General features: G+C 40.9%; 1 protein-coding gene across 2 annotated transcripts in view; it reads right to left on the bottom strand.

Annotated features, from left to right (window-relative positions):
- SERGEF (secretion regulating guanine nucleotide exchange factor) overlaps positions 1-25951 on the bottom strand; it is a 232223-nt gene that overhangs the window by 134398 nt on the left and 71874 nt on the right. The window contains exon 10 of one of the 2 annotated variants that reach the window (XR_003115700.1): positions 812-891. The exons of the other annotated variant lie outside the window; for it this stretch is intronic. The gene's annotated coding sequence lies outside the window, so the exon portion shown is untranslated. The remainder of the gene's footprint in view (positions 1-811; positions 892-25951) is intronic. 2 annotated transcript variants of the gene reach the window in all.

Raw genomic sequence — 25951 nt, 5'->3', positions numbered from 1 at the left:
AAGAAACTAAATTTACTGTTGTTTTGATTATTAAATGGGGTTTATAAGTACTTACTAGGCACTGTCCTTTACACAGAATACCTTGTTCATTCTCATTAGGCCTGTGGTAGGTATTTTTATTCCTGTTCTACAGATTAGAAAATTGAGTCTCAAATCTGTAAAGTAACTTGCTGAAGGTCACAAGTTATGAAGTGGTACAGCTGATCATCACTGTATGACCCAAAGTCTGTGTTCCTTTCTCCACTCCATGGTGCCTGTGGGTATAGCTAAGCAGATACCACCTGCCTGCTGGTACAAGCGGAGCACTTCAAAACAGAGGCAGTCCCCAACTTATGATGAGCAAGACTCCAAAAGTGTTTTTCTAAGTCAGATGTTTGGAACTAGTGAGAGAACTACTTGTAGAAACTATTTACATCATGGCTTCTACAAGAAAATGCATTCTGAATTACAGCACCAGAAGGTAGCAGCTCCCTGCAGGGTCAATACATCTGGGCTCCAGGAACTTGTTAGCACTTCATTTATATCAACATAAGAAAAAGCACCTCCAAGGCAAATCCCTCCCCAGATGTTATGGCCTGGGAAACATTCATTGATTCCCTCATTCAAAGATTTACTGCCTCCTATGGAAAAGGTGCTGTGCTAGGTGCTGTAGGTGAAAATGATCCATGACTTAAGGAATTCATAATCAGTAAGGGAAATAAAGCAGGAACAGACACACACACATTCTCTCTCTCTCTCTCTTTCTCCCTCCCTTCCTCCCTCCCTACCTAAAATCCAAAGCAGGAAGTGGTAACTGACAAAAAATTACTACGGAAGTTCAGAGAAGGAAGTAATCAATTAGGACCTGGACATCAGGGAAGACTTTCCAAGGAGATGCCATCTAAAGCTAGTCTGGAAAAATACGCAGAATGTGGATTAGGCAAAAAGCACTCCTGGCAAAGGGAAGAGTGTGATCAAAGGTATAAATGTGTGAAAGAGAAGTCGTGTTACAGAACTGCGAGTTATCCCCTTAGGTGAAGCAAAACGTTCACTTGACTTGGGGAGATGAAACTAGAAATGCAGGACTGTGCCTCGGTAGGGAAGACTCTAAATGCTAGGTTGAGAGAGCAGAACTTTGTACATATATAGAGAGCTGCTGCATATTACTCATCATATTACATAACAAATCATTGAACCCCAAATCCTTTTTGCAACAAACTAGGGTAAAAACAAACATTTCTGAATTGGTATTATAATTATTTCAAGTCTGCTTCCTCCATTAGACTGAATTCAAATGACTTTGAGCATTAGTAAATTCTCAAAAGATGCTGAATGTATCAACAAAGGAATGAATAAATGAGTACGTTAATGAGCAGCTGAGAGGTTATAAGCAGGAGAGAGAAGGCTCAATACTGCATCATGGCCTGAAAAGGAAAGGGTAAGGGGAGGGATGGAGATGGAGAGACCGGAAGCTGCAGATCTCATGGCTAGGAGGCCACTGTGATTAGACAGGCAAGAATTTGGCAACAACTAGGTTAAGGGTAATGGGAATGAGGAAAAAGGGACAGGAGAGAGAGAGATGGTTACAGAACACAGCAAGTGATTGACAATGTGAGCAGAAAAGGAAGACATTAAAGTCTCACTGAAGTTTGGAGTCTGGGTGACAGTGCCATTTGAAAAATGGGTAGTGAAATGGAAGAGCAAGGTGCATTATAGATATCACTTATTAAATCCTTACAACCCTGAGGGTATTATCCCTCTGACCTCATCCTCTCTCATTCTCCCCCATACTCACTCCACTTGAGTCATGCCAGCTTCCTTGCTATTTCCTGCATATGCCACGCCTGCTCCCACTTTAGGGCCTTTGCACTGGGACATGCTTCCCCAGATATCTGCATGGCTAAGTCCCTCACCAACCCCATGTCATTATTTCAATGAGGCCTATTAAAAACCGCAACCCAGGAGGCTAAGGCAGGAGAATTACTTGAACCCGGGGAGCGGAGGTTGCAGTGAGCCAAGATCGTGACATTGCACTCCAGCCTGGGCAACAAGAGCAAAACTCCATCTAAAAAAAAAGAAAAAAAAAAAAACTGTGGCCGGGCGTGGTGGCTCACTCCTGTAATCCCAACACTTTGGGAGGCCAAGGCGAGTGGATCACAAGGTCAGGAAATTGAGAGCATCCTGGCTAACACAGTGAAACCCTGTCTCTACTAAAAATATAAAAAATTAGCTTGGCGTGGTGGCACACGCCTGTAGTCCCACCTACTCGGGAGGCTGAGGCAGAAGAATTAGAACCCATGAAGTGGAGGTTGCAGTGAGCCGAGATCGCACCATTGTACTCCAGCCTGGGCAATAGAGTGAGACTCTGTCTCAAAAACAAACAAAACTGCAACTCACACTTCCCCCAGCATTCCTAAAATCCCTTACCCTGCTCTCACTCTTTTTTCTTCTTTTGATTATATTTATTATCTTCTAACATGGTATTTGATTTTCTTATTTATTATGTCTAGGTTTAATGTCTGTCTCGCCTCACTAAAATGTAAACTCCATAAAGACAAGGATTTCTGTCTATTCCCCAAATGCCTTGGAAGTGACTGGCACATAACTGTGCTCAATAAATTCAATGAACTATCTCCATTTTATAGATGAGAAAACTGAGGCTGAGAGGAGGAATGCAAGTTTCCCTAAATAACACAGTCGTCAATCAGAGATAGGAATCTGAATTCAAACACAGATCTATCCAACTCCAACTGTCACTTTACCAGGCAAAGTCTCCCTTTAGACAGACCAAGTTTAAGGCTACAGTGGCCTATATGGAAGGCGAATGATGTGAGATTAGAGCAACCATTCCCACAAGACAGTAAACTTGGCCTGGAAGGGAGCAGGTCTACGTACACATAGAGATCCTGAACTACCTGCAGTCTGAGAAACAAGCAGTCTGACCAGAGGATCACCAAGAGAACCAACAGTTTCATTTTCCAAGTGCAAGTTTGAAGAATCAGGCCAGCTTCTCCAGTGAAAGAGCTTCTAATTTTTCCAGCTGCCTAGATTGTCAAATTACAAACTTATCTTCAGGGGAACGTATTTAACAAAGGGACATGTTCATTTCCCTTTTTACCACCCATCCAGTGGATCTGCACTTGGTTTAATTGCCACTCTGATCCCCCCACATAATCCATACATCACAAGACTCACATTTACAGTTCAGTACATTATCACACTGGAGCTGCTCAAAATAAACGGGTTTGGCAAAGTGTAATTATTTCCAGCAAAAGAGTTGGTTCTGCATTTTGACAGTCATCTGATACATTATTGTACTAAATGCTAAACTGTGAAACTGCAAAATTAAAAGAAAGCAATTTTTTAAGTTTTAAAAGTACTCATTATTAAATTATAAAGCAGGTCATTTATGATGAGTCAGTCCAAAAACAGAAGGATGATAATGAAAGAGTGAAGGAAGATTGGCTTCTTTGTATAACCTCTAATATTCACAATCCAAGGCCATTGTGAAAATGAAATGAGATTGCACATGTAAAATATCTAGTCCAGTGCCTAAGACATAATAGATCCTCAGTAAATGCTGATTTTCTTCCTTAAAAATTATTTTCTTAGCAGCAGAATTTACAAACTACCTCAATTTGTTCATTTGTTCATACATTCCACAATTCCCTCATTCCCAAAGAGCTCTCAGTCCGCTGGGGAAAGGCAAGTAAGCAGATGACTCCCACAAAAGGGATGAGGGCTAAAAGAAACATAGACAAAAAGGGCCATAAGCGTGCAGACAAAGAGTCCTTACCCCAGGGACAGCAAGACCTGAAATGAACTAGACACGGAAAGATGAGGTTAGTAAAGCATGGGGGAAGGTGAAAAAGAGACAGAGCCCAAGAGACAGAGAGAACAACACATGCAAAGGCCTGGAAGCAAGGAAGAACACATGATTTAGGGATACTGTAATTCGAACCAGCCTATAATGACCGATACGGGGGAACAGATGGTAATAAGACCTGCAATGGCCCCTCTTTTTTTGTTAAAGTGACTAAATGCACTGACTCCTCAGCACAATGGGAAGTGGCTGAGCTTGCCTTGTAGCCCACTTTCCCTAGGGCAAATTCCCAGTAAGGTGATCTCAAGCCCCAGCCACCACCAAGCCTCATGGACTTGTCTTAAAGATGAGATGGGAGAGATTTCTCTTTAAAAGAAAACTTGATGAAATCTAAGTTACCCAATGGCAACGTCTGAACATGCTGAGTCAGCTGCACTTCAGGAAACAGAGTGTCCTTGGAGAACAGAGCATATCACTTTACACACAGAAAACCATTCCTGTCCACGAAGGACAAACTGCGAAATGCTTAACACTGGCCTTCAATTATTAAACGAGCCCAAATGAGCTCTGGCAGTGAGACAGATCACACACACTCACAGAGACAGCTCTAGCACGCCAGCCTATATTGTCTTAGGATTATTCATCAAGGCACCAACAGACCAGGGTCTTTCAGAGATCTTAGGGTCACGAGGTTACCCATAGCTCTTGGAAAAGATGATCATGCTCAGAACAAGGAAGAGAAAGTAAAAAGAACCTGACCCTTTGCAGAAAACATTGGGGTTTTTTTTTCTAAGTATTGTAACACAGCCTATGCTGAAAATATTTCATTAACAACTTTTTGCTCCTTGGGTGGCAGTTTCATACTGGTCAGTTTTTGGCTTACCATGTGGTACTCAGGAGTTTACTCAATTGTCTCCACTGGGGGTATTTTTCAGTCCCCTGAGAACAAGCAGAACACTGAGGAGAAGCTCTGGATTCATACCTGGCTTCAAATACTGCTTGTTCTCTTGTGTACTCACTGTATGACTTGCAGTCTCAGTTTCCCCATTCACAAATGTAGATTCATGGGGTTTCTGTGGAAATTAAATAACATACCATGCACCTGGCACAATGCACATAAGGGAGCTATTTACATTTTGTTCTCTATTCCCTTTACTCCTTTTGTGTCCTGGAAAAATTAGAATGGCTTCCTATCTGGATACTGGGTTCACCTCTTGATTTCAGATTAAAACTGCCATCCTAGTCTCTGCTGGTTTGAAACTAACTTCCACCTGGAGGTTACCCTAACAGAAAGAAATCTGGGTAATGACCACAGGGCCAGTCCTTTCACATCTCTCCCTCCTCTGACCTCTGACAGTCCCACCCTACCTAGATATACATCAGCTTGCACTCCTCTCTAGCTGACCCATCTATGAGGTCTGTCCGTTTCCCTATCCCCGCAACCTTCTTCTCTTGTCATCAGCTGATTCCCCTCTATTGGTCCAGCCCTGCCATAGGCCCAGTGATCACCCTCCACATCTAGCCAGGCTTCTGCCCTCATCCAGTTTAGCCTACTGGATCCTTAGTCCCTGGAGAGCAGGGGCCACACCTCAGTGCTCTCAGCTCTGTAAGCAGCTCGGCATCCAGTACACAGCAGAGGCTGGCCAGAAGTGGTAGGGTGAGAGGGACTTGGTGCCAGAGGGCCCAATCCTGGGACATGTTCTTAGAAGTTCTGTCTTGAGGCCAAGAAAAAATTTCCTAGGATGGAAATGCTCCAGGAAACCTAGGCAATGACAAATGAGCTGAGTACAGGCAATCTCCAGAGACTCCTGGTACTCCAGAAACCTTCACACTCTCATGCACATTCCTCACACACTTGCCGCAGATTATGTGAATGGGGCCTGGACCAGGGTGGAGGCAGAACAGATTCCAGACTTACTGGGAAGGAAGGTGTTGCAGATGGACTAATGAGAATACAGAGAGTGAAGCAAAAGGTGACAGATTCTGAGTCCTGGTCACAGGGGAAAACAATTTAACACAGTGCTAAGTGCTAGGGATGCAGAAGTAGGTGTACACACAGCTCCAGCCCTCCCCCAGGATAAGTTAGTTCTCAGCCCTCTGCTGCCATAGCACCATGAACACCCTCATCATTGCACTCAGCATCCTGGACTGACACTATGACTTACCTGTCTCACCTACTACATCACAAGCTCCTCGATGGAAGAGACTATGTCATATTGAACTTTCTATCTACAGCATCTAGCATAGTGCCTGGTACAATTCCCAGGCCTACCAATTACTAGCTTTGTCAAGTCATTTAAACTCTCTAAGCCTCAATTTCCTAGTCTGTAGAGTGAAGATGATAATAATCTCTACACCCAAGGAGGAAGAAATGAGTGAACTTATGTAAAGCCCTTACTTATCCCAATCCCCAACTGAGAGTCAATACTCAAAAAGGGTTAGCTAGTGAATGAATCTGAGGTAAGAGAGAGGGAAAAACATTCAAACAAATAGTTCTGGAATTATGCAATAAATAATATAGTAGGAATATATTTGAATTACTCTGAGAGCAGAAAGGAAAGCACCAAATTTTGCCTTGGCATATATAGAAAACTTCACAGAGGAGGTAACACTTGAACTAAAATCTAAAGATCTAAAATCAGGCCAAAGGAAGGCCACGTGTGAAGGCAGAGAGGCAGGAAAGAGAACCTAGTATGTTCAGGAACTGCAAGTCTGGCTATAAGAAGAGTCTGTGCAAAGGAACGGTGGTGACACACAGGGTGAAGAGATAACTCAGAGCCAAAAATTCCCTGCAAGCTCTGCCACAGAGAATGGATTTCTCCTGGAAGATACTGAAAATCCACTGCAGGGTTTTGAGTAAGAGAGTGAAACATAGAGGCATTGTGGTGGCAGTGTGGAGGGTAGAAAAAAGGGGCAAGACTGGGGACAAACATAGAACAGTGGGGATTAGGGGATGATCTGGGTTGAGCAGAAAAGAATGGAGATGGGGTGGAGAGAGGGGGAAAATGAAGCTGGCCAGGTCAAGAAACTAGGTAGAAACTGAGTCTCAGAAAAACTGCAACTGGCCCTTGGCATTCCCCAAGACTTTTTCATATAAAGTGTAGGTCTATGAGTTATAACAAATCACCTTCCCTCCACGTTTGCTGTCTTACAATTTGTGCAACAGAGAAGCACGAATATGGAAAATTCCAGCTGAAAACTTTGACCACATGAACAGGCCCAGAAGTCACAGTCACCACTGATGGTTAGATGAAACCATCTACAAATAGGCCTGGGATCCCGGCCAGCAATTTTTTATTCACATGCAAACTTGGGGCTGGAGTTCCAGTGACAAAACCTTTCAGGTGTACTATTTTTTTCTTCTTTTTTTTAAGCCATTTACAGAAACCCAAGGTCCTCCTTGTACTTCAGAGAAATGCTTTGTATTTAATTTGTTCTTAAAGAAAAAACAATAGCCTCTTTGCTCTACATGACTAGGCCACTGGGCACCATGAAAAAGATACAGTAACCTGGCCAGGCACGGTGGCTCACGCCTGTAATCCCAGCACTTTGGGAGGCCGAGGCGGGTGAATCACAAGGTCAGGAGATCGAGACCATCCTGGATAACACGGTGAAACCCCGTCTCTACTAAAAATACAAAAAAAAAAAAAACAAAAAAAAAAAAATTAGCCGGGCGTGATGGCAGGTGCCTGTAGTCCCAGCTACTCGGGAGGCTGAGGCAGGAGAATGGCGTGAACCCGTGAGGCGGAGGTTGCAGTGAACCAAGATTGCGCCACTGCACTCCAGCCTGGGCGACAGAGTGAAACTCCATCTCAAAAAAAAAAAAAAAAAAAAAGTAAAATATACAGTAACCCACCAAGTCCCTAAGGTCCCAGAAGTCCATCTGTCTGTCACACACATCACAAACACACCACTCACGGCAGAAGAAATACACTACTGCAAGGTGAAAGGGACTGCACTCTAGACACCTTCTGGAGGGCAAAGGAGGGAAGAGAAGAAGAAAAGAAGGGAGGAAAAGGGCCAGAGAGTGTTTAAGACCATACATGACCACTTCTGCTAAACACAAAATAGTTTCCTCCCTTGCTTTCAATCTAATTAGACAGAAAGAGCTAATGAGTAGGCAGCAGTGGTGCTTGGTTCAGCTGTTCCAGACCCTAGTGTTTCCTCCTTATTAAAAATAAAGAGACCCAAGGGTTCAATTTGGTATAAATGCACACAGGGAGGCACATTTCCTTTATACAAAAATGTTTTGCATTAAAAAACCATATCTGTTTAATAGGTACCAAAAATTAAATGTACAATAGCAAGATCCCTGCTAGTATCTGTCTGCATTTTTAGAAGTGTCTTCAAAGACAGAACATTAGAGTAAGACTCAAAAGACCTGAGTTCCAGTGTCAGCTGTACCAGCTGTGTGATCTTGGGCAAAATATGTAACATCTTGAGCCTCAGCTGCCTTATTATCAAATGAGTATAATGCTCTGCCTGTCTCACAGAGTCTGGGGGAAAGAAAATATTTTGAAAACTATAAAGCACTTTGCTAACACCTACTCAGTCAATAAATATTCACTGAGGGCCTACTAGGTATTAGGCATTGTTTCCCTTCAACTGTTAATGTTATTACCAATATTGCACCCCTTCCAGCTCAGTCATTAGATGTCAATTTCCAATGCAGACAGGTCTATGGTCTCAAGCCAACCTCTCATTCATCCAGTTTTCTCCCCAGTTGGGGCATTAGTCACTTGCCTCCACCAGGAGACATCTAATGACATCTCAGCCCTAAGAGGCCCTGGAACATATTAGTATAAATGATGATGGGGACAAGAGCCTCTGCCACCTCTGCTACCCTAGAGGGCCTGATCCTAAGAAGCTTCCAGAATCTTACTCTCCACAACCACAGAACAAGACAGTTCTCATAAGCAGGGCCAGAGGTAGGTAGAGACAGGTGAACAGATGGAAAATCTGCATGGCTAAGTCTTTCCAGTATCAGAGTGCCTGGCTCCACGTCCACACCAGGTGACCTACTCCAGCCCACCCCTGTCTTCTACCAGGAAAGATTTCAAGTTTCATAGGTTAGCAGCTCAGAAGCAGGCTCAGTGTGCTGCCATTCCTGCCCTGACCTTGTTCCTTGGTTTCATCACTGGGTATCTGCCTTGTTCTAGAAACCATGCCCTCCTTTGTGCCAGAGGTTCAGCAAGTGTGACCCTGAATTGATTGTTTCTTCTATCTGAATCCTCACCTAATAAACCATTTCACCAAGACCAGAGTCTTACCTTGCTATTACTCCAAAGGACTGTCTTGATGCAGAATCCACCTGGAGGGCCTCCTGAGACCAGAGCTCTAGGAATTCATCTCCACATCCCCCACTGTGCAGTTCAGTATCTGGCATGTAATGGGCACACAACAAATATTTATAGAATGAAATGTGTTACCCACTGGTCTAGATTACTGCAGACTGTCTGCTCCTATGCCCCTCCCCAACTCAAAGGACCTCCTTGACGGATAAACCAACCATCGCCTGCCATCATGTTCTCTGGCTGCTTTGTTGTTCCAACTCCAGGCCCCTGACAGGGTCTCTGGGTCAAACGTACCTACTCTATTCCCAGTATGTCCTCTTTGCCACTTAGCACATCCTAAAAGCCAAAGTGCTAAGCAAATTCTGAAGTCTGATGACTGCTTCAGTGTCCCAGACACACCTTTTGCTCCTGGATTCTGAGGGTTAACCTACACTAGACACTCATTTGGGGCCATCTGGCAATTTTTGGCACCACCCACTTCCCCTTGTCCAGTATGGAAGGGACTCAAGTTCTGTTCAACAAGCACTACTGAACACAAAGCCTGGTGTCATAGAGAGGCTCTGTTTAAGATCCTGAGGTAAATGCCTGACTAAAACCTAAGAAAGAAGGGCTTCAGGCAAGTCTAGACTACCAGCACATCAGATTTTGGTTCTGTGAGGCTGCTCTAAACATGAAAATGCAAGTAGGAAACCTTATTTCTGCTTCTTTACATTGCTAGATCAGCAGAGGAAAAGCACATATACAACACAGAAGGAAAATGATGACCTGAGTGTTGGTCCTGGTCTCTTCCACTAATCTGCTGTGTGACCTCAGGAAAGTCACTCTGCTTCTCTAGATTTCTATGTCTTCCTTTGTAAAGTCACAGTCTCAGATGTGATGACCCATTTCTAAAGCCCCTTCTATGCCTGACATTTAGCGATTTCCTTGCTACTCAGACCACAGAATTGACATCATCTGGGAACCTGTTAGAAACAGAGAGTAGCCCTACTGACTCAGACCTATAGAACTAGAATCTACATTTTAACAAGAACCCCAAGTGATTGCACACACATTGCAATTTGAGAAACACTGTTGTGCAGCTTCTCAGGAAGATCCAGGCCGACCTGGGGCATGACATCTGCAAGAAGCTGGAAGAAGAAAGAGTCTGTCACAGGACTTTACTGAATGTGATTAGAAGCAGCTGGCTAGTAGTAAGGGCTGGGGAGAAAATGCTGCAAGATCCTTTTAAACTCAGCTGCAATCCATAAAATGTCTCTCAAGTACTTTGAGTCTCTAAATTTGAAGTCTTTAGATAAAATGACTTTAAAAATACTAATTATGCACGGAAGTCTAACCATGAACCAAGTATTAGTGAATCCAAAGCTCCTTCTGTACTGGCATGCTGCCAGCACGCATGAACAGAGAGCTCTAAAATCAGCAAGGAGGTCACCTCTGAAACCACAGCATTTCTCCCAGCCTCACCTGTCTCCTGACTGGTCCTCACCTACAGAACTTCAGTCTCAGTTGGAATCTCACAGACAAGACCACATTGAAAGGAACATTGTGTAGGCCTAGACAGCAGGGCAAAGGTCAGAGAGGGCTACAAACTCTGGGGTCACAGACCCACAGAGTCAGTCCATGGAGGAGAAAGGGAAGAAAGGGAGAAACAGAGTGGAACCAGCACAGACTGAATAAACTTAGTGGTGAAGACTCCTGCTTCCAAATCCAGGGAGAAGCCAGTTTCTGACTTCTTATCTGTCTCCCCCACAGACTGCAAGCTTTGTGAGGACAGGACTGTAAAACTTGTCTCTCTAGCTATAGTGGCCTGCACATAGAAGTCATTCAACAAATGTCTTATGAGTGAATGAATGAACAAACAAACCAATGAAAAAAAACAATAAACAAACAAGGACCAAAGATCATTCGCTTGGTTTTATCAGTATCAGTCAAGACTACCCTTCAAACTCGTGAACTAAGCTTACTCCTCAGTCCAAAAGCCAGAACAGAAGACCCCAAGGGGTCTGGGAGATATAAACCTGAAAAAAAAAATGGGATTCAAACTAGCTTGGCATTTTTTTCTGGACCAAAGTATACTAACAAATAGGCTATTCTAACCTATTCCAGGTTTTGTAATGTTTTATGCTACCCTTACCAGAATTTTCAGGCAAGAAATTTTTTTCTCTAGAAATTAGATGCTATTTGTATTTTAGTTATTAAATGCAATGTGAAAGTACCTAACACATAATCATCGTCTACATTAACATTTATTGAAACTCAATCGATAGAATTCTATTACTCTATGTCATAAACTAGGAATTTTGCAAATAGCGGAATTACAGAACACTCTGGGCCACCCACTTTTGTGAATATAAAATCACTTAAGTAAGGCAAGCTGACTTTGGTGGAATAGCCTTTATTTTTCATCCACTTACATAACTCTGCATTGTCAAAGTGCACCAATAACTGGTGCTCTCATCTCTCATGCCCCCAAGAAAAAACTCCTTTGGGGCTCTTTCTACATTTATTTTCAATTGCCAGATCCCCAGAGGAAAAAATCAAATCACTGACGCTATTTCAAACTTCATGCTCAAGGCAGCCACTAAGAGGATATTAGGGCAGCTCAGCTTTTGCTCTCTTTGAGACAGGAAGACACCCCACGGCTGTGAAGGAAAGGCAGGACACGTGTGTGGACATTCAAAATATAGCAAGGAAACCCAAAACAACAGAAAGACAAGAGGAGCTGGAGGAAAAAGTCATTTGGAACTATGAATCATCCCAAGGTAACTTATTATGTGTTTATATAAGAAGCAAAATGAGCTTTCGGCATTGCCATTCATTCATTGTTTTAGCCATTCATGCATTTGTTCAGCAAACATTCATTGGGTACCCATTATATGCCAGGCGCTGTGCTAGGTAGGCAGGCAGCAGGACATCAGCCTACTACTGCTTACTATGTTCCTGCCACTCTAGCCTTCCTTCAGGTCTTTTGCAAGGTTGTTTCATGCTTCAACACAGTTCTCTGTGTAAATGTTTCCTCTTCCAAGAGGCCTTGCCTGATTTATTCCCCCATCCCACCCTGGACGAGATTAGGCTTCTCTGTTGTATATTCCTACAGCATTTCCTTTTTAACATTCTACACATCCATCATTACTTTATAGTCTCAGATAGATGGTAAGCTCCATGTGAGCAGGGACTGCCTCTCCAGTTACGAGCACAGAGGCTAGAATATAGTAGGATTCGATACACATTCACCGAACAAATGAACAAGCTGGGATTTATAGGCAAGCTACAGGCTCTGAGAGGTATACCAGAATAAGTGCAGGATTTGGAGCTCAAATCTGAACCCCAGCAATACCACTCATTAGCTAGGTCACCTTAAGCAAGTCCCATAATCTCTCTGAGCCTTAGTTCCTCATCTGTGAAATAGAGACAAAACTTCATAGAGATGTAGTGAAGATTAAATAACATGATGTGGGTAAAGTAACTGGCACAAAATAGACGCTCAACAAATATTATCCTCCTACCCACTTCCCAACTTTGCCTATAGTTAAGATTCTTAAAGAGTTGACAACACCAAGGCAGGGCCCCAATTCTACCAGAACTCATCAAGACAGGATTCAGGCACAGAAATAAGGGAAGGTCAAAGATAGCATCCCAGATGACATCTTACTGACCCCCAAGCTTTGAACTTGAGCTCCTTCAATTTGTCTGACCAAGGTACAATACTAGGCCCAGGACTGAACCTGCAGATGGAAGATCCAATGGCTGCAGCCATGGGAAGAAGATGGCAGAGACTAAGCCCATTCCTTTTGGCTTTTGAAGCATTTAGACAAAAGCATACAAAACTCCCTTCCCATCTACGCTGTCTATAGGTAACTCAATAGAATCAAAAGTCTACAAGTAAGCTTAGTTAGACCAGTGAGGCTAAAGGCAGCACAGCACAAGAGGACTACACCTAGAATCAGATGACGGGGTTCAAGTCCAAACTCTGCCATCTACTGGATGTGTGATTTGGGACAAGAGTTTCCCTTATTTAGTTCTCATTTCACCATCCATAAATCAAGGGGATTAGACTAGGATAGTGTCTAAGGGCCCTTACAGTGCGAAAGATCTGAGATGCTAGACGCATGTCAGTCAGCTGTAATCAGCAGGCAAAAGGAGAACTCTTCAATCACGCACACCACTGAGCTGACGTCTGCTACACCGCTCTCAATTACACTGCAGAAAAAATGGTCATAAGGAAGAGCTAATATGGTATTTCCTGAGCCTATTTAGTCTCCCAATTCAGCACTGCACCTGTTCCTTCTGCATTTGCAGTTTACTAGATAATATCATCACAGGCACTCCCTGAAACAGCTACCATTTATTTGTCACTTGCTTCTGTATTTCAGGTATTATCTCTTATTTTAAATAAGATTAGGTAGAGTATTAGAAAGACTAATCAATACAACTGCCAAATGAAATTTACCCAGAAAACAATTTTCTCCTTTGTTTCCATTGTAATAACAGCAATATCTATAATGAATTGCTGACCTGCAATAAAAATCAGACTACTATCAGAAAGAACATGGGGGCAAAAATATAATGCCTACTTCACAAACATATAATGTCACACACAGTAAGGTAGCCCATTCATAATCCAGAACCTTTTTCTTACAGAAACACTGTAAATAATACTCAATGTCCTGGGCCTGCTGCCTTGCAATGCTAACCACCTCCACCCAAACACATACCCAACATTCACTAAATGCCATTTAACATGTCCTAGCCATTCTTCTTAGGGCTGGAGAAACACAGTAATAAGACACAATTACTGTCCTTAAACAAAGTCTCAGCCTAAAGGTCACGTGGTCCCAACTGTGAAAGAAAAAGTGGCAGACTGGAACCCAGTCCATATGCCACACGGTGACTTCTGTGAGCACTTAGGCCAAAGAATGGACTGCAAAACATCACCCAATATCTACATTATAAAAGACCACTTGATACTGGGGCTGTGGTTCTCAAAGCATAGTCCCAGACCTTAAGTATCAACACTACCTGGGAACTTGTTAGAAACCAAATTCTCAGGCTCCTTCCCAGACCTACTGAATCAGAAACTCTGGGAGTGACGCCCAGCAATCCATGTTTTAACAAGTCCTCCAAGTGATTCTGATGCATGCTTAGGTTTGAGAGTCACTGCCTTAAAGCATCCAAACTGCTGCATGTTTGCAGTAAAAATAGAAAGCTAAGCTTTCAATTAAACCTAAGAGAAAAGCAATAAAACTGGGTAAGAATAGGTTTTTCGATGTATCTTAAATATTGGTGTTTTGGGGGAAAAAAAAAAAAAAACAGCCTTGTCAGAGAAGGAGGAGAAAGAAATGCTGTGCTAATGCAACAGGGAATGTCTGTGCGTGTTCAAAAACTTCTGAAGCCTAAGGCCCTAGGCCTTTTCCTGTGTGGTACTTCATTTCCAAATATAGGCCTTTTCTTCAACTGAGAGCCCATCACTTCAGAGCGTGTTCCCACACATTCACTGGCAGACCTCTCAGACTTAGCAATCATAATTAAGGTCACTTTAAAAAAAAAAACTCATAAATAAGAGGATGGAAAGTAAGAAGGAAAGGAGCAATAAATGTTCCTGGGGTCAATAAATTTTTAAATGAAGGTAGAATTTTTGAAAGGATGGAAAAATAAATGTGTGCATGTATGAGAAAGAGGTTGCTTAAAGTTGAATTTGTTGAGCTCTGAATAAAAAAAGAAAGATGGGAGGACCAGCCCTAAGAGGAGAAAGGAGCCACAGAAGGAGAAAAGAGGTAGTGAAGGAATATTGAAACATTTCTTAGCCTCTGCCACCAGGTGGTGAAATCGACCCAGCGCAGCTTAGTTGCTGTCCAGAGCTACTGTTTTGATTTATCTTTCCTTGTTTGTCATTGCATTGGGGTGGGAATAGAGATGCAGAACAAATGGAGATGCAGAGCAACTTCAAGCTGGATGGCTGGGAGCAGGGAGAGTATAATGAGAAATGGATTGTTTCTATGCATACTAATTCAGTGGCCCTAATTAAGGAGCATTATTATATTTTAAAATGCATGGACAACCATGTAATAAAAAGTGCTCATGATGATAAAGGCTATACTGAATTATACATTAATGTTTAACTCCAACTAAGTTTTAAAATAATACATTTGACTTTAAAATATCTATTTTCCTGGAATGAAACTCAATGTCAGGTTAGGTCTAATGTTATCATCCAAATGCAATTTTCCTCCAGTATACCACAAAATGTTGAATACTGAGGAAGACAATAATAATGAAAAGTCAGCTGTACTATAACAGCAAATTTCCCGTAAAGATGATTTGAGGTTCTACAGGTCACAAAGGAAAAGAGACACATGGTAATCATAAATCCATCTAAAGATAGTTCATTTCTATCATCCTTCATTTTAAATGGAGGCTTAAACAACTCTTGGCTTGGAGGGTTGTAAATTTAATAATGTTGTTCCAATTCACTACTAGTCCTCATTGATTTTCTCTTATTTTAATCTGTATTGATTGATTAATGTCATCTTGTGACATCCAAATGGCAAACTGAGGAAGAAAAATGATATGCATTGAGTTGGACTTCTATTGGAAAGAGCACTAAACCAAGTATCAAGAGACCTGGCTTCTAACATGCTCAGTCACTACTAGCTACTGTCCCTGGGAAAGTCACTCCATCTATCTGGGCTTCAGGTTCCTCATATATAAAATTAAACAATAATATCTGCCATAATTCACCAAATTGTTGTGATAAGCAGATCAGAAAACAAAAAGTTGTTACTATGAGACGGTACCTATATTCCCTTAAGTTCAAAACAAATAAACCCTCTATTGAAGAACAAACTACTTGCAAAATATTTTTAAATTAGGCACAAAAAAGATGCTGTTTTAAGTATTACAAATATGTAGGTGGGCAAGAAGGAAAACTGGAATAGTTGGATTCCTACATTTTGGATCATTTGGAAATAAGTGTCTTTGGAAAATTTGAGTTTGAATATTTCCAAATGTTGCTGCAGTTACCATAGTAACAGACAGGCCCAGTCAGTTGAGTCAATCAATAATGGCCATGAACAAGTGGCTCTGCTTTTCCTAAGATGACAGCCACAAGAAAGTTTCTACTAAAGCTGGTACCTCTAGGCTCATACTTCTCTGCAACGTTCAGTGTCAAAATGTTCATGGAATTAACAAGGCTCAAGTGGTTTTCAGAATAAATTGAATAATAAAAAAACACTAGATTTTTTTTTTTAATATTGAGATCCTTAAATGAAAGGTATTGTCTGGGTATACATATCACTGCCATTATCCAGGAAGAGATACCAGTCAAATGGATCTAGGGACAATTTACTCTGAATGTTTCTTTAACTGCTATATTAATAAAAGGTAATATAATACATGTAAATATGCACTCAGCAAAACAAGAGCTTGCAATTGCTCTCAATTATTAATGGATATTAAAATTCAGACAAGCCAAACCATCCCTCAAACAATTCAGATCACAGAGCTAGACAAATATTAGCTTGCTTCCCAGCTGGTAACCCAAACAGAGTTCAATCTAGTTATTCATTCAGGAAAAAAGAAACTGCCTATGTCATTTATCTTTAATTCATTGTCCTGTTGAATACATATATCCAACAACTCTCCTCTAGGTCAGACCACTGCTTAGACATTACTTCCACTATTAACTTCAACAGTAGTCCACTTAAATAAAATGGGACAATGACTGTGAGAACTTAATGTAAAAACTTTATAAAGACCCCCTAATCATCTGGCAATTCCAAAACAGATCTCTAGGCTTCAGGCTATATGGACATTTGTATCTATCGAAGAAAGAGCAACGTGTATTGACTAACCCCAACCAAATGAATTTCTAATAAAACTGTATCATGAGAAATTTTATCCTGAATTTTTTTGCATAAGTAAATGAAATCATTTGTAGAAAGAAAACTTCATCTACAATTCCACCACCTAATACCATGTCACATCTTGTTTTTCATTGTTCAACATTCCCTTCAAATCCATATCTAAGCATAAACAGAATTTTCACTCAAAGACATGACCCAGGTCCTATTTCTCACTTAATTTAGACAAAGATTTTCTCAAAACTAAGTTCTATAGGGCCCTAGTGCTCCTGGATGTGCCTCAGGAGCCACCACAAAGGGAACCTGCCAGTAGGCAGCCAAGTGATAAGGCTTCCTTCTCCCACCCCCCATCCCTATTCCCAATTCAACCAGAACAGTTATATTTTTATATTTTTATCTGTTTTAGATTTTGAGGCTCTGCATATAATTCCAAAATAAAATAAAATAAAAATGGTATATACTGCTAAGCATTTAAAAATAAAAGAATGTTTCCAGCACGTTGGGTGGCCAAGGCAGGAGGATTGCTTGAAGCCAGTAGTTTGAGACTAACCTCAGACATAGTGGACCATGTCTCTACAAAAAAAAAAAAAATTTAACTAGCCAGGCATATGCCACCAGATACTCAAGAAGCTGAGATGGGAGGATCTGCTTGAGCTTGGGAGTTTGAGGCTGCAGTGAGCTGTTATAGCACCACTGTATTCCAGCCTGGGCAACAGAGGGAGACAAAACAAAAACAAAACGAAACAAAAACACCAAAAACTAAGGATGTACAGAATCATGTAATTTTAGAGCTGGACAGAACCTAAGAGAACCAATGATTTTATTTTATAGATGCTAAAAGAAGGCACAATGAGAAGAAAGACTTATCCAAGTTTATACAGGCAATTAGGAACGAGAATTGGATCCTAGGTCTCTATAGCCAACACAAAAGCCTTATTCGTAATTCAGGAACCATTCATTCACTCATTCAGTAAATATTTATCAAATGCTACTGTATGCCAGGCAGTGACTGAGGAACTGAGAAGTCAAGAAACAACCACAACAACGAAAACCCTGCCCCCATGGTACTTACAGTTTAGTAGAGGAAGATAAATAATAAACACAACAAATGAGTCAAGAATACAGTATATTGGCAAGTGATAAAGCAAAGAGGTGAGATGGGGCAGCAGAGTGGAGGGAGCAGGATTAGAGGTTACAACTGATGAATTTCCTCAAAGATCACTGCCATTCAGTCTTTATGCGGGTATGTGTGTTTGTGCTATAATTGATTAATTCAGGCTCACCAATTCAGAAAAGGAAATAATCTAATGGTAAATCTTCCTGAAATTTCCCAGGACTCTATCTATTCTTCTAATAGCATCCAAAGTAAATCAGTATAACAAGCAGAATGTTAAAACTATTTGGTAAAAATGTTAAACAGCATCTTAGAAGCACATACAAGCATGATAGTAATTGCTGCACTTGGCTCCACAACAAACCAAGAATGTGGCCAAAAAGAATTAGAAGTGAAGACCTAGCTACCAGGTTTATTCTTCTGGGTAATACTGGATAAGATGATTAAGTTCTCTGAGCCTGAGTTTCCTTATCTATAAAATAAGAGGGCAGGCTAAGATATTCTCTGAGGTTCTACATTATCATTTAAATATCAAAGCCCCCTAATGTGCCGAAAGCATTATGTAATATCTTAGTAGTCATATCAGCATTACGATTTGAATCCAAAGTAGCCCTAATAATAACACATTACATTTATAGAATTCTCTGGTTTTCAACGTGTTTTCACATTAATTATTCTCATCTGACAAGTAACAGAACAGCATTTTTTTTCATGTTCTAATAAAGAAGGCTGGCCCTTCAGTCAGTCCAAGGTAATATGAAGCCTCCTGCTCTCTAGGGCCTACACGCTGGTCCAAATGTGGCTCCAGCCAAGGAAACCAACAAGCACCTCACAGAGAGACTCACAGAGTTATGGGTTCCATTCATTAGGGTTAAGGATGCCAAGAGTACATGAGATACCATTTCGTGGGTAAAGGGAGTCTTCAAATGAAGTACTTCAGACACTCAGGCATCTGCCACTATACCAGTGATGAGTGTAGGGATCAAGGATGAGAATGTGAACTTTAATGATTCTTTCCATCCTAAATATGTGTCAAGAACCTTTTAAAAATCTGTATCTTTTCATCCAGGAATCCTATTCCTAGAAATCCTTCCTGAGAAAATAATTAGAGATTTGACCAAAGATTTAAGTATGAAGATGCTGATCATAGCATAATTTTTGGTAGCAAAAACTTGGGAACAACCTAAATTTCCAAAAATAATCACATAAATTATGGCATATTCAAATAATAAAATATTATTTTTAAATGTTACTTTAAATAATATTTAAGTAATATAGGTAAATGTTCCTAATATAATTGTAGGTGGAAATATGAATATAAAGCAAACACACTACCTATAATATCTGATATTTTTTAAAAAATACATGTAGAAAAAAATATTTAAAATGTACTACAATGGGCCGGGCATGGTGGCTCACACCTATAATCCCAACACTTTGGGAAGCCAAGGTGGGTGGATCATTAGAAGCCAGGAGTTCAAGACTAGCCTGGCCAACACAATAAAATCCCATCTCTACTAAAAAAGAAATACAAAAAATAGCCAGGCGTGGTGGTGCGTGCCTGTAGTCCCAGCTACTTGGGAGGCTGAGGCATGAGAATTGCTTCAACCCAGGAGGCAGAGGTAGCAGTGAGCCGCGATTGTGCCACTGAACTCCAGCCTGGGTAACAGAGAAAGACTCTACCTCAAAAATAATAATAATAATAATAATAATAATAAATAAAATAAAATGTATCACAATAGTATAAGTGGTTTTCCCTAGGTTGTGAAATTACAGATGATTTTGATGTTCCACAATTCTACAATGAGCATGCACTCTTTCTATAACACAAAATTTAGTATTATTTTTTTAAATTCCTGTGCTACCTACCTCACAGAGGTATATAAAAAACAATATAAGGATGAGCTTTCTAACAGTAAGAACTATCCTAAAATGGAATCTCTGGGGAGAGAGTTCAAGCTAGCAGTATATGACCACATGGCCCCTGATTAGGTTAGACCTTAGAGACCTGGGATCTACAGCACCCTGTGAAATCTCTCTATCCACAGAATATGTTAGCCCATCCTTCCTGCCGAGTACCCTGATGCTCAGTGGCACATACTATTGAGGATAAAGCAAGTAGTCAGTGGCCAAGAAATAGAGATCCTCCAGGAGAACAACCCTAGCAATCAATGGTCACTATGCCATTACCAGCTTGGCCACTATGCCATTACCAGCTTCTAACATCACAAGTGGTAAAAGCCCCTCTGTCCAGCAAACATATTGCTAGGACCTCTGCTACTGGTTCTAGGACACTGTGCTCATGGTAACTTCTCTGAGGACCTAAAGTGGTCCAAAGGCTTCACTTTGCAGCTATGGTCCCATATATGCCATGGAAAAGGAAAGAAGTAAGACTGTCAAATACAACCATCAGACATTTTATGCTTGATCCACCATTGGTTTGGCCCACTAAGTGTTTTAAAAGATAATATAGTAGGGATTTGACTTGGTCACAATATAATATAAGCATCTCAACTTATACCTATATCCCTACAAGCACCTAAGCTTCAGACAGGAAAAGTGAGAGGCAAAGTGACTTGTTGAAAGCCACACAGCAAGTTATTAGCAAGCTAGGTTTAGAACCCAAGTATCCTGGCTTCCAATTCCATGTGTTACACTGCAGAATCCCTAGCTCCTCAGGGACCCTAGACCCCGGATATTAGGAAGGACCCCAGATCCCTAATATTAGGAAGGACCCCAGACTCTGCTACCTCCTATGGTTCTCTTTGCCCAAGACTGCAGGACACTTTAGTTATTAAGTTGTCAGTGACCGAGACCTGAGGAAATATGTAGTTCATACTTGTAGTTAGGAGTAACTGACAGCAAGCAAACAGAAAAAGACAGGACATCCTAGAAACATATGGGTATACTGGGTACTCTAGACCCAAAGTTTTATATAGGAAGTGAAATAGCATGTAATGCTAACTAGATCTATGATACAAGTGAACATCCATACTGCTCACCGGAGGAGAGAAGCAGAAATACTTCATGGGTATCAGAAGAGGCTGGAGCAATGGACGAATGGGTGTTAGAAAAAAATCATCAATTTCTACCTTGGTTTCTTGGTCCTCCTTAGCCTGGCTGCAGATTTCCTCTCATCAGAGAACTATTATAGGATAGAGCATAATAAATGTAATAAATTCTGAATGAAAGAATGTTTATTGTGGACTCTTTATTTAAGATAGTGACTCTATCACCGAGGGAAGGGGTGAAGGGGTCTGGTGTGTTATATTTTTCCTAGCATTCCACATTCTCATATTATTAGAAAAGAAATGTTAAAAGAGTAGAAGGTGGAGCAGGAATAGGAAGACAAGAGTGGCAGAACAAGGAGAACGAGAAGGGAAGGTTGGGGTAGAGAAAAGACATAAGAATAGAAAAGCATTAACAGTAAACAAGTTAGATGACAATCCTGGAAATATAAGTTATTTTCTTTCTAATTTAAAAAGGAAAGTAGACTTCATTATTCAGACTTCTATTCACTCACCAACCTGTCTTCAGCTCCCTCCCCTGCCTAATGGCTTCCAAGATAATGAAATATCAAGGTAAATCAGGCAAAAGTATTTGAGTGTGGACAGAAAAATCTACCTCCCCTCATCCCCACCTGTTGCACTGGAACACTCTGAAATGCCATGAGTCTTCTCAGCTGGGAAGACTGCTAAGAATGGTGAATTAATTTGGGCATTTCAATGCAGAGAAGCTGAGGTGCCACCTCACTGCATGAATACAGTATGCTGCTGGCTTCCTCTGGATCACCAGGTATGCCTAGGCATCACAGGCAGTGTGACTCCTGAGGGATGGGGCAGCCCTTGGGGGAAAGGGAGAGCCAATGAGCCAGAAGGGAGCAATGACACAAGGGATATCCCAAAAGTGCAAACACAAAGCAAAGGCCAGCCTTTGGGTCAAATCCATAGCTCTGTGGAACCCTGTCCAACTGGCAGCAGATGGCTGTTCTATTCTAGACTTGGCCATTCCCCTTGAGAAAACCTCTTTGGTAATGGGGTTATCAGTCCCTTTCTCAGTCTAATGCTCACACATCACCAGGACATGCAACCAAGAATGTCACAAATATTTTCAGTGATATTTGAAAATCAGAAGGAACAATTAGTTACTTGTTTTATTTGGAATTAAACATGTTTATTACAGAGAAAAGAGCCTCAGAAAAACCTTTCTAATAAAACAGGCAGTATACTCTCCAGCCTGGTTCCTCCTTTCCACCTCCAGTCTAACAAAGAAGAAAGCTGAATGGGAAGGGGTCTAGCAAATGAACTGAGTCCAGTATGTAGGTTCAATAGCGAAGTTACAATAGCACGTTTCAGACCAAAAAAGAGCAGTCAAAGAAAACCCAAGCCACCTTGGACTCTAAACATTCCTCTCCTCGTGGGCAAGATACCAATATTCCAGGATGCTAACAAGGCCATCTGGGACAGAGGAAAAGATGGTTCATGGTGAGTCAAGATTATGTGGGTGGCAGGCCCCGCTCAGCTATGCAGCATGCTTAGCCTCTTTTGAGTTCCAGTGACCCCCCCCACCCACCCAACTGTAAAACAGAGACAATAACATGTATATAACTTATTATTACTATTGGCAGAAATAAACAAGACAGTGTACATGTAGAATGCTAGGTAAGGAAGCCCTCAATGTCAGTTTCCCATGCTCTGCCCAAACCCACACACAATCATTTCTTTGAAAAATGGTGATCAGTCTTTTTTTTTTTTTTTCTCTCTCTCTCTCTCATTCTGTTGCCCATGCTAGAGTGCAGTGGTATGATCATAGCTCACTGCAGCCTTGAACTCCCAGGCTCAAAAGATCCCCCTGCCTCAGCCTCCCAGGTAGCTGAGACTACGGGGACATGCCACTATGACCGGCTTGATGATCGGTCTTACGGCCCCTTTCTAGTGTTCCTTCAGTCTTACACTGGAGAAAGTGCAAAGGCTGAGACCACTTCCCAAGGTCAGACCACCCACTGCTCAAGGCAGGCTCCAAGTCGCTGTACTTCTGCTGAATTGCGGCCAAAAGCACTACAAATAAGTTTTCTTTTTCCTCACAATTTGGTTTCTCCACCAATATTTATTATAAACATTTTTAAATACACAGAAAAGTTTGAACATACAGAAAGACTTAAATAATTATACAATGAACACTCATATTCCTACTACCTAGATCCTACAGTTAACATTTTGCTATATTTGCTTTAATCATGTATCTAGCCATCCCTGTCTCTATTCACCAATCTATCTTTTTAAATGTATTTTAAAATAAGTTGTAAATACAAGTGTCCTTCACATATGCTGAGTTTTTCCTCCAATTTTAAAAATTGTGGCAAATATACATAACATAAAATTTACCATCTTAACCATTTTTAAGTGTACAGTTCAATGCTATGAAGTATATTCACATGGTTCTACAACTATCACCACCAACCATCTCCAGAACTCTTTTCATCTTGCAAAACTAAAACTCTGTACCCATCCCAGAATCATACAGTATCTGTCTTTTTGTGACTAGCTGATTTTGCTGATCTTAAGGTCCTCAAGGTTCATCTATGTTGTAGTATGTGTCAGGATTTCCTTCCTTTTTAAGACTGAATGATATTCCATTGTGTATATATATCACATTTTGTTTATCGTCTATCCTTTGATGGACACTTGGGTTGCTTCCACTTTCTCGGTATTGTGAATAGTGGTGCTATGTACATGGGTATGCATATATATCTTCGAGATTCTGCTTTCAACTCTTTTGGATATATATCCAGAAGTGGAATTGCTGGATCATATGGTAATTCTATTTTTAATGCTCTGAGGAACAGTCATGCTGTTTTCCACAGCAGCTGCACTATTTTACATTCCCACCAACAATGCACAAGGGTTCCAATTTCTCCACATTCTGGCCATCACTTCTTATTTTCTGTTTGTTTGGTATAGTAGCCCTTCTAATAGGTGTTAGGTGGTATCTCATTGTGGTTTTGATTTGTATTTCTCTAATGATTAGGGTTGTTGGGCATCTTTTCACATATTTTTGGTCATTTGTATGGTATCTTTGGAGAAATGTCCATTCAAGTCCTTTGCTCTTTTTAAAAATTGGGCTGTTTGGTTTTTGTTGTTGCTGAGACACAGTAGTTTTATAGCAAATCTTGAAGTCAGGTTAGGTGGATCTTGCAACTTCATTCTTCTTTTCCAAGATTGCTTTGGATAGTCACAGCCTTTTGTGTTTCCATATAAGTATCATAATCAGCTTATCAACTTCTACCCCCAAAAAAGCCTCTTGAGATTTTGATTGGGGTTGCTTTAAATCTACAAATCAACTTGGGAAGACCTGACAAGTTAACAACATTGAGTTTTCCAATCTATGAATGTGATATATCGCTCCAATTAATTGGGTCTTTAACTTTTCCCGGCAGTGTTTTGTAGTTTGTATGTACAAGTCTTGCATATTTTTGTTAAGTTTACACCTAAATATTTTGTACTTTTTGATACAACTGTAAAATTATCATTGTAAAAAAACTGCAAAAAGAGCCCGCATTGCCAAGACAATCCTAAGTCAAAAGAACAAAGCTGGAGGCATCATGCTACCTGACTTCAAACTATACTATAAGGCTACAGTAACCAAAACAGCATGGTACTGGTACCAAAACAGAGATATAGACCAATGGAACAGAACAGAGTCCTCAGAAATAATACCACACAACTACAGCCATCTGATCTTTGATAAACCTGAGAGAAACAAGAAATGGGGAAAGGATTCCCTATTTAATAAATGGTGCTGGGAAAACTGGCTAGCCATAAGTAGAAAGCTGAAACTGGATCCTTTCCTTACTCCTTATACGAAAATTAATTCAAGATGGATTAGAGACTTAAATGTTAGACCTAATACCATAAAAACCTTAGAAGAAAACCTAGGTAGTACCATTCAGGACATAGGCATCGGCAAGGACTTCATGTCTAAAACACCAAAAGCAACGGCAGCAAAAGCCAAAATTGACAAATGGGATCTCATTAAACTAAAGAGCTTCTGCACAGCAAAAGAAACTACCATCAGAGTCAACAGGCAACCTACAGAATGGGAGAAAATTTTTGCAACCTACTCATCTGACAAAGGGCTAATATCCAGAACCTACAAAGAACTCAAACAAATTTACAAGAAAAAAACAAACAACACCATTAAAAAGTGGGCAAAGGATATGAACAGACATTTCTCAAAAGAAGACATTCGTACAGCCAACAGACACGTGAAAAAATGCTCATCATCACTGGCTATCAGAGAAATGCAAATCAAAACCACAATGAGATACCATCTCACACCAGTTAGAATGGCAATCACTAAAAAGTCAGGAAACAACAGGTGCTGGAGAGGATGTGGAGAAATAGGAACACTTTTACACTGTTGGTGGGATTGTAAACTAGTTCAACCATTGTGGAAAACAGTATGGCGATTCCTCAAGGATCTAGAACTAGATGTACCATATGACCCAGCCATCCCATTACTGGGTATATACCCAAAGGATTATAAATCATGCTGCCATAAAGACACATGCACACGTATGTTTGTTGCGGCACTATTCACAATAGCAAAGACTTGGAATCAACCCAAATGTCCATCAGTGACAGACTGGATTAAGAAAATGTGGCACATATACACCATGGAATACTATGCAGTCATAAAAAAGGATGAGTTTGTGTCCTTTGTAGGGACATGGATGCAGCTGGAAACCATCATTCTCAGCAAACTATCGCAAGAACAGAAAACCAAACACCGCATGTTCTCACTCATAGGTGGGAACTGAACAATGAGATCACTTGGACTCGGGAAGGGGAACATCACACACCGGGGCCTATCATGGGTGGGGGGG

The sequence above is a fragment of the Theropithecus gelada genome, chromosome 14 (assembly GCF_003255815.1).
Source record: "Theropithecus gelada isolate Dixy chromosome 14, Tgel_1.0, whole genome shotgun sequence".
Classification (NCBI taxonomy): Eukaryota; Metazoa; Chordata; class Mammalia; order Primates; family Cercopithecidae; genus Theropithecus; species Theropithecus gelada.
This window is presented reverse-complemented; position numbering and strand designations above follow the sequence as displayed.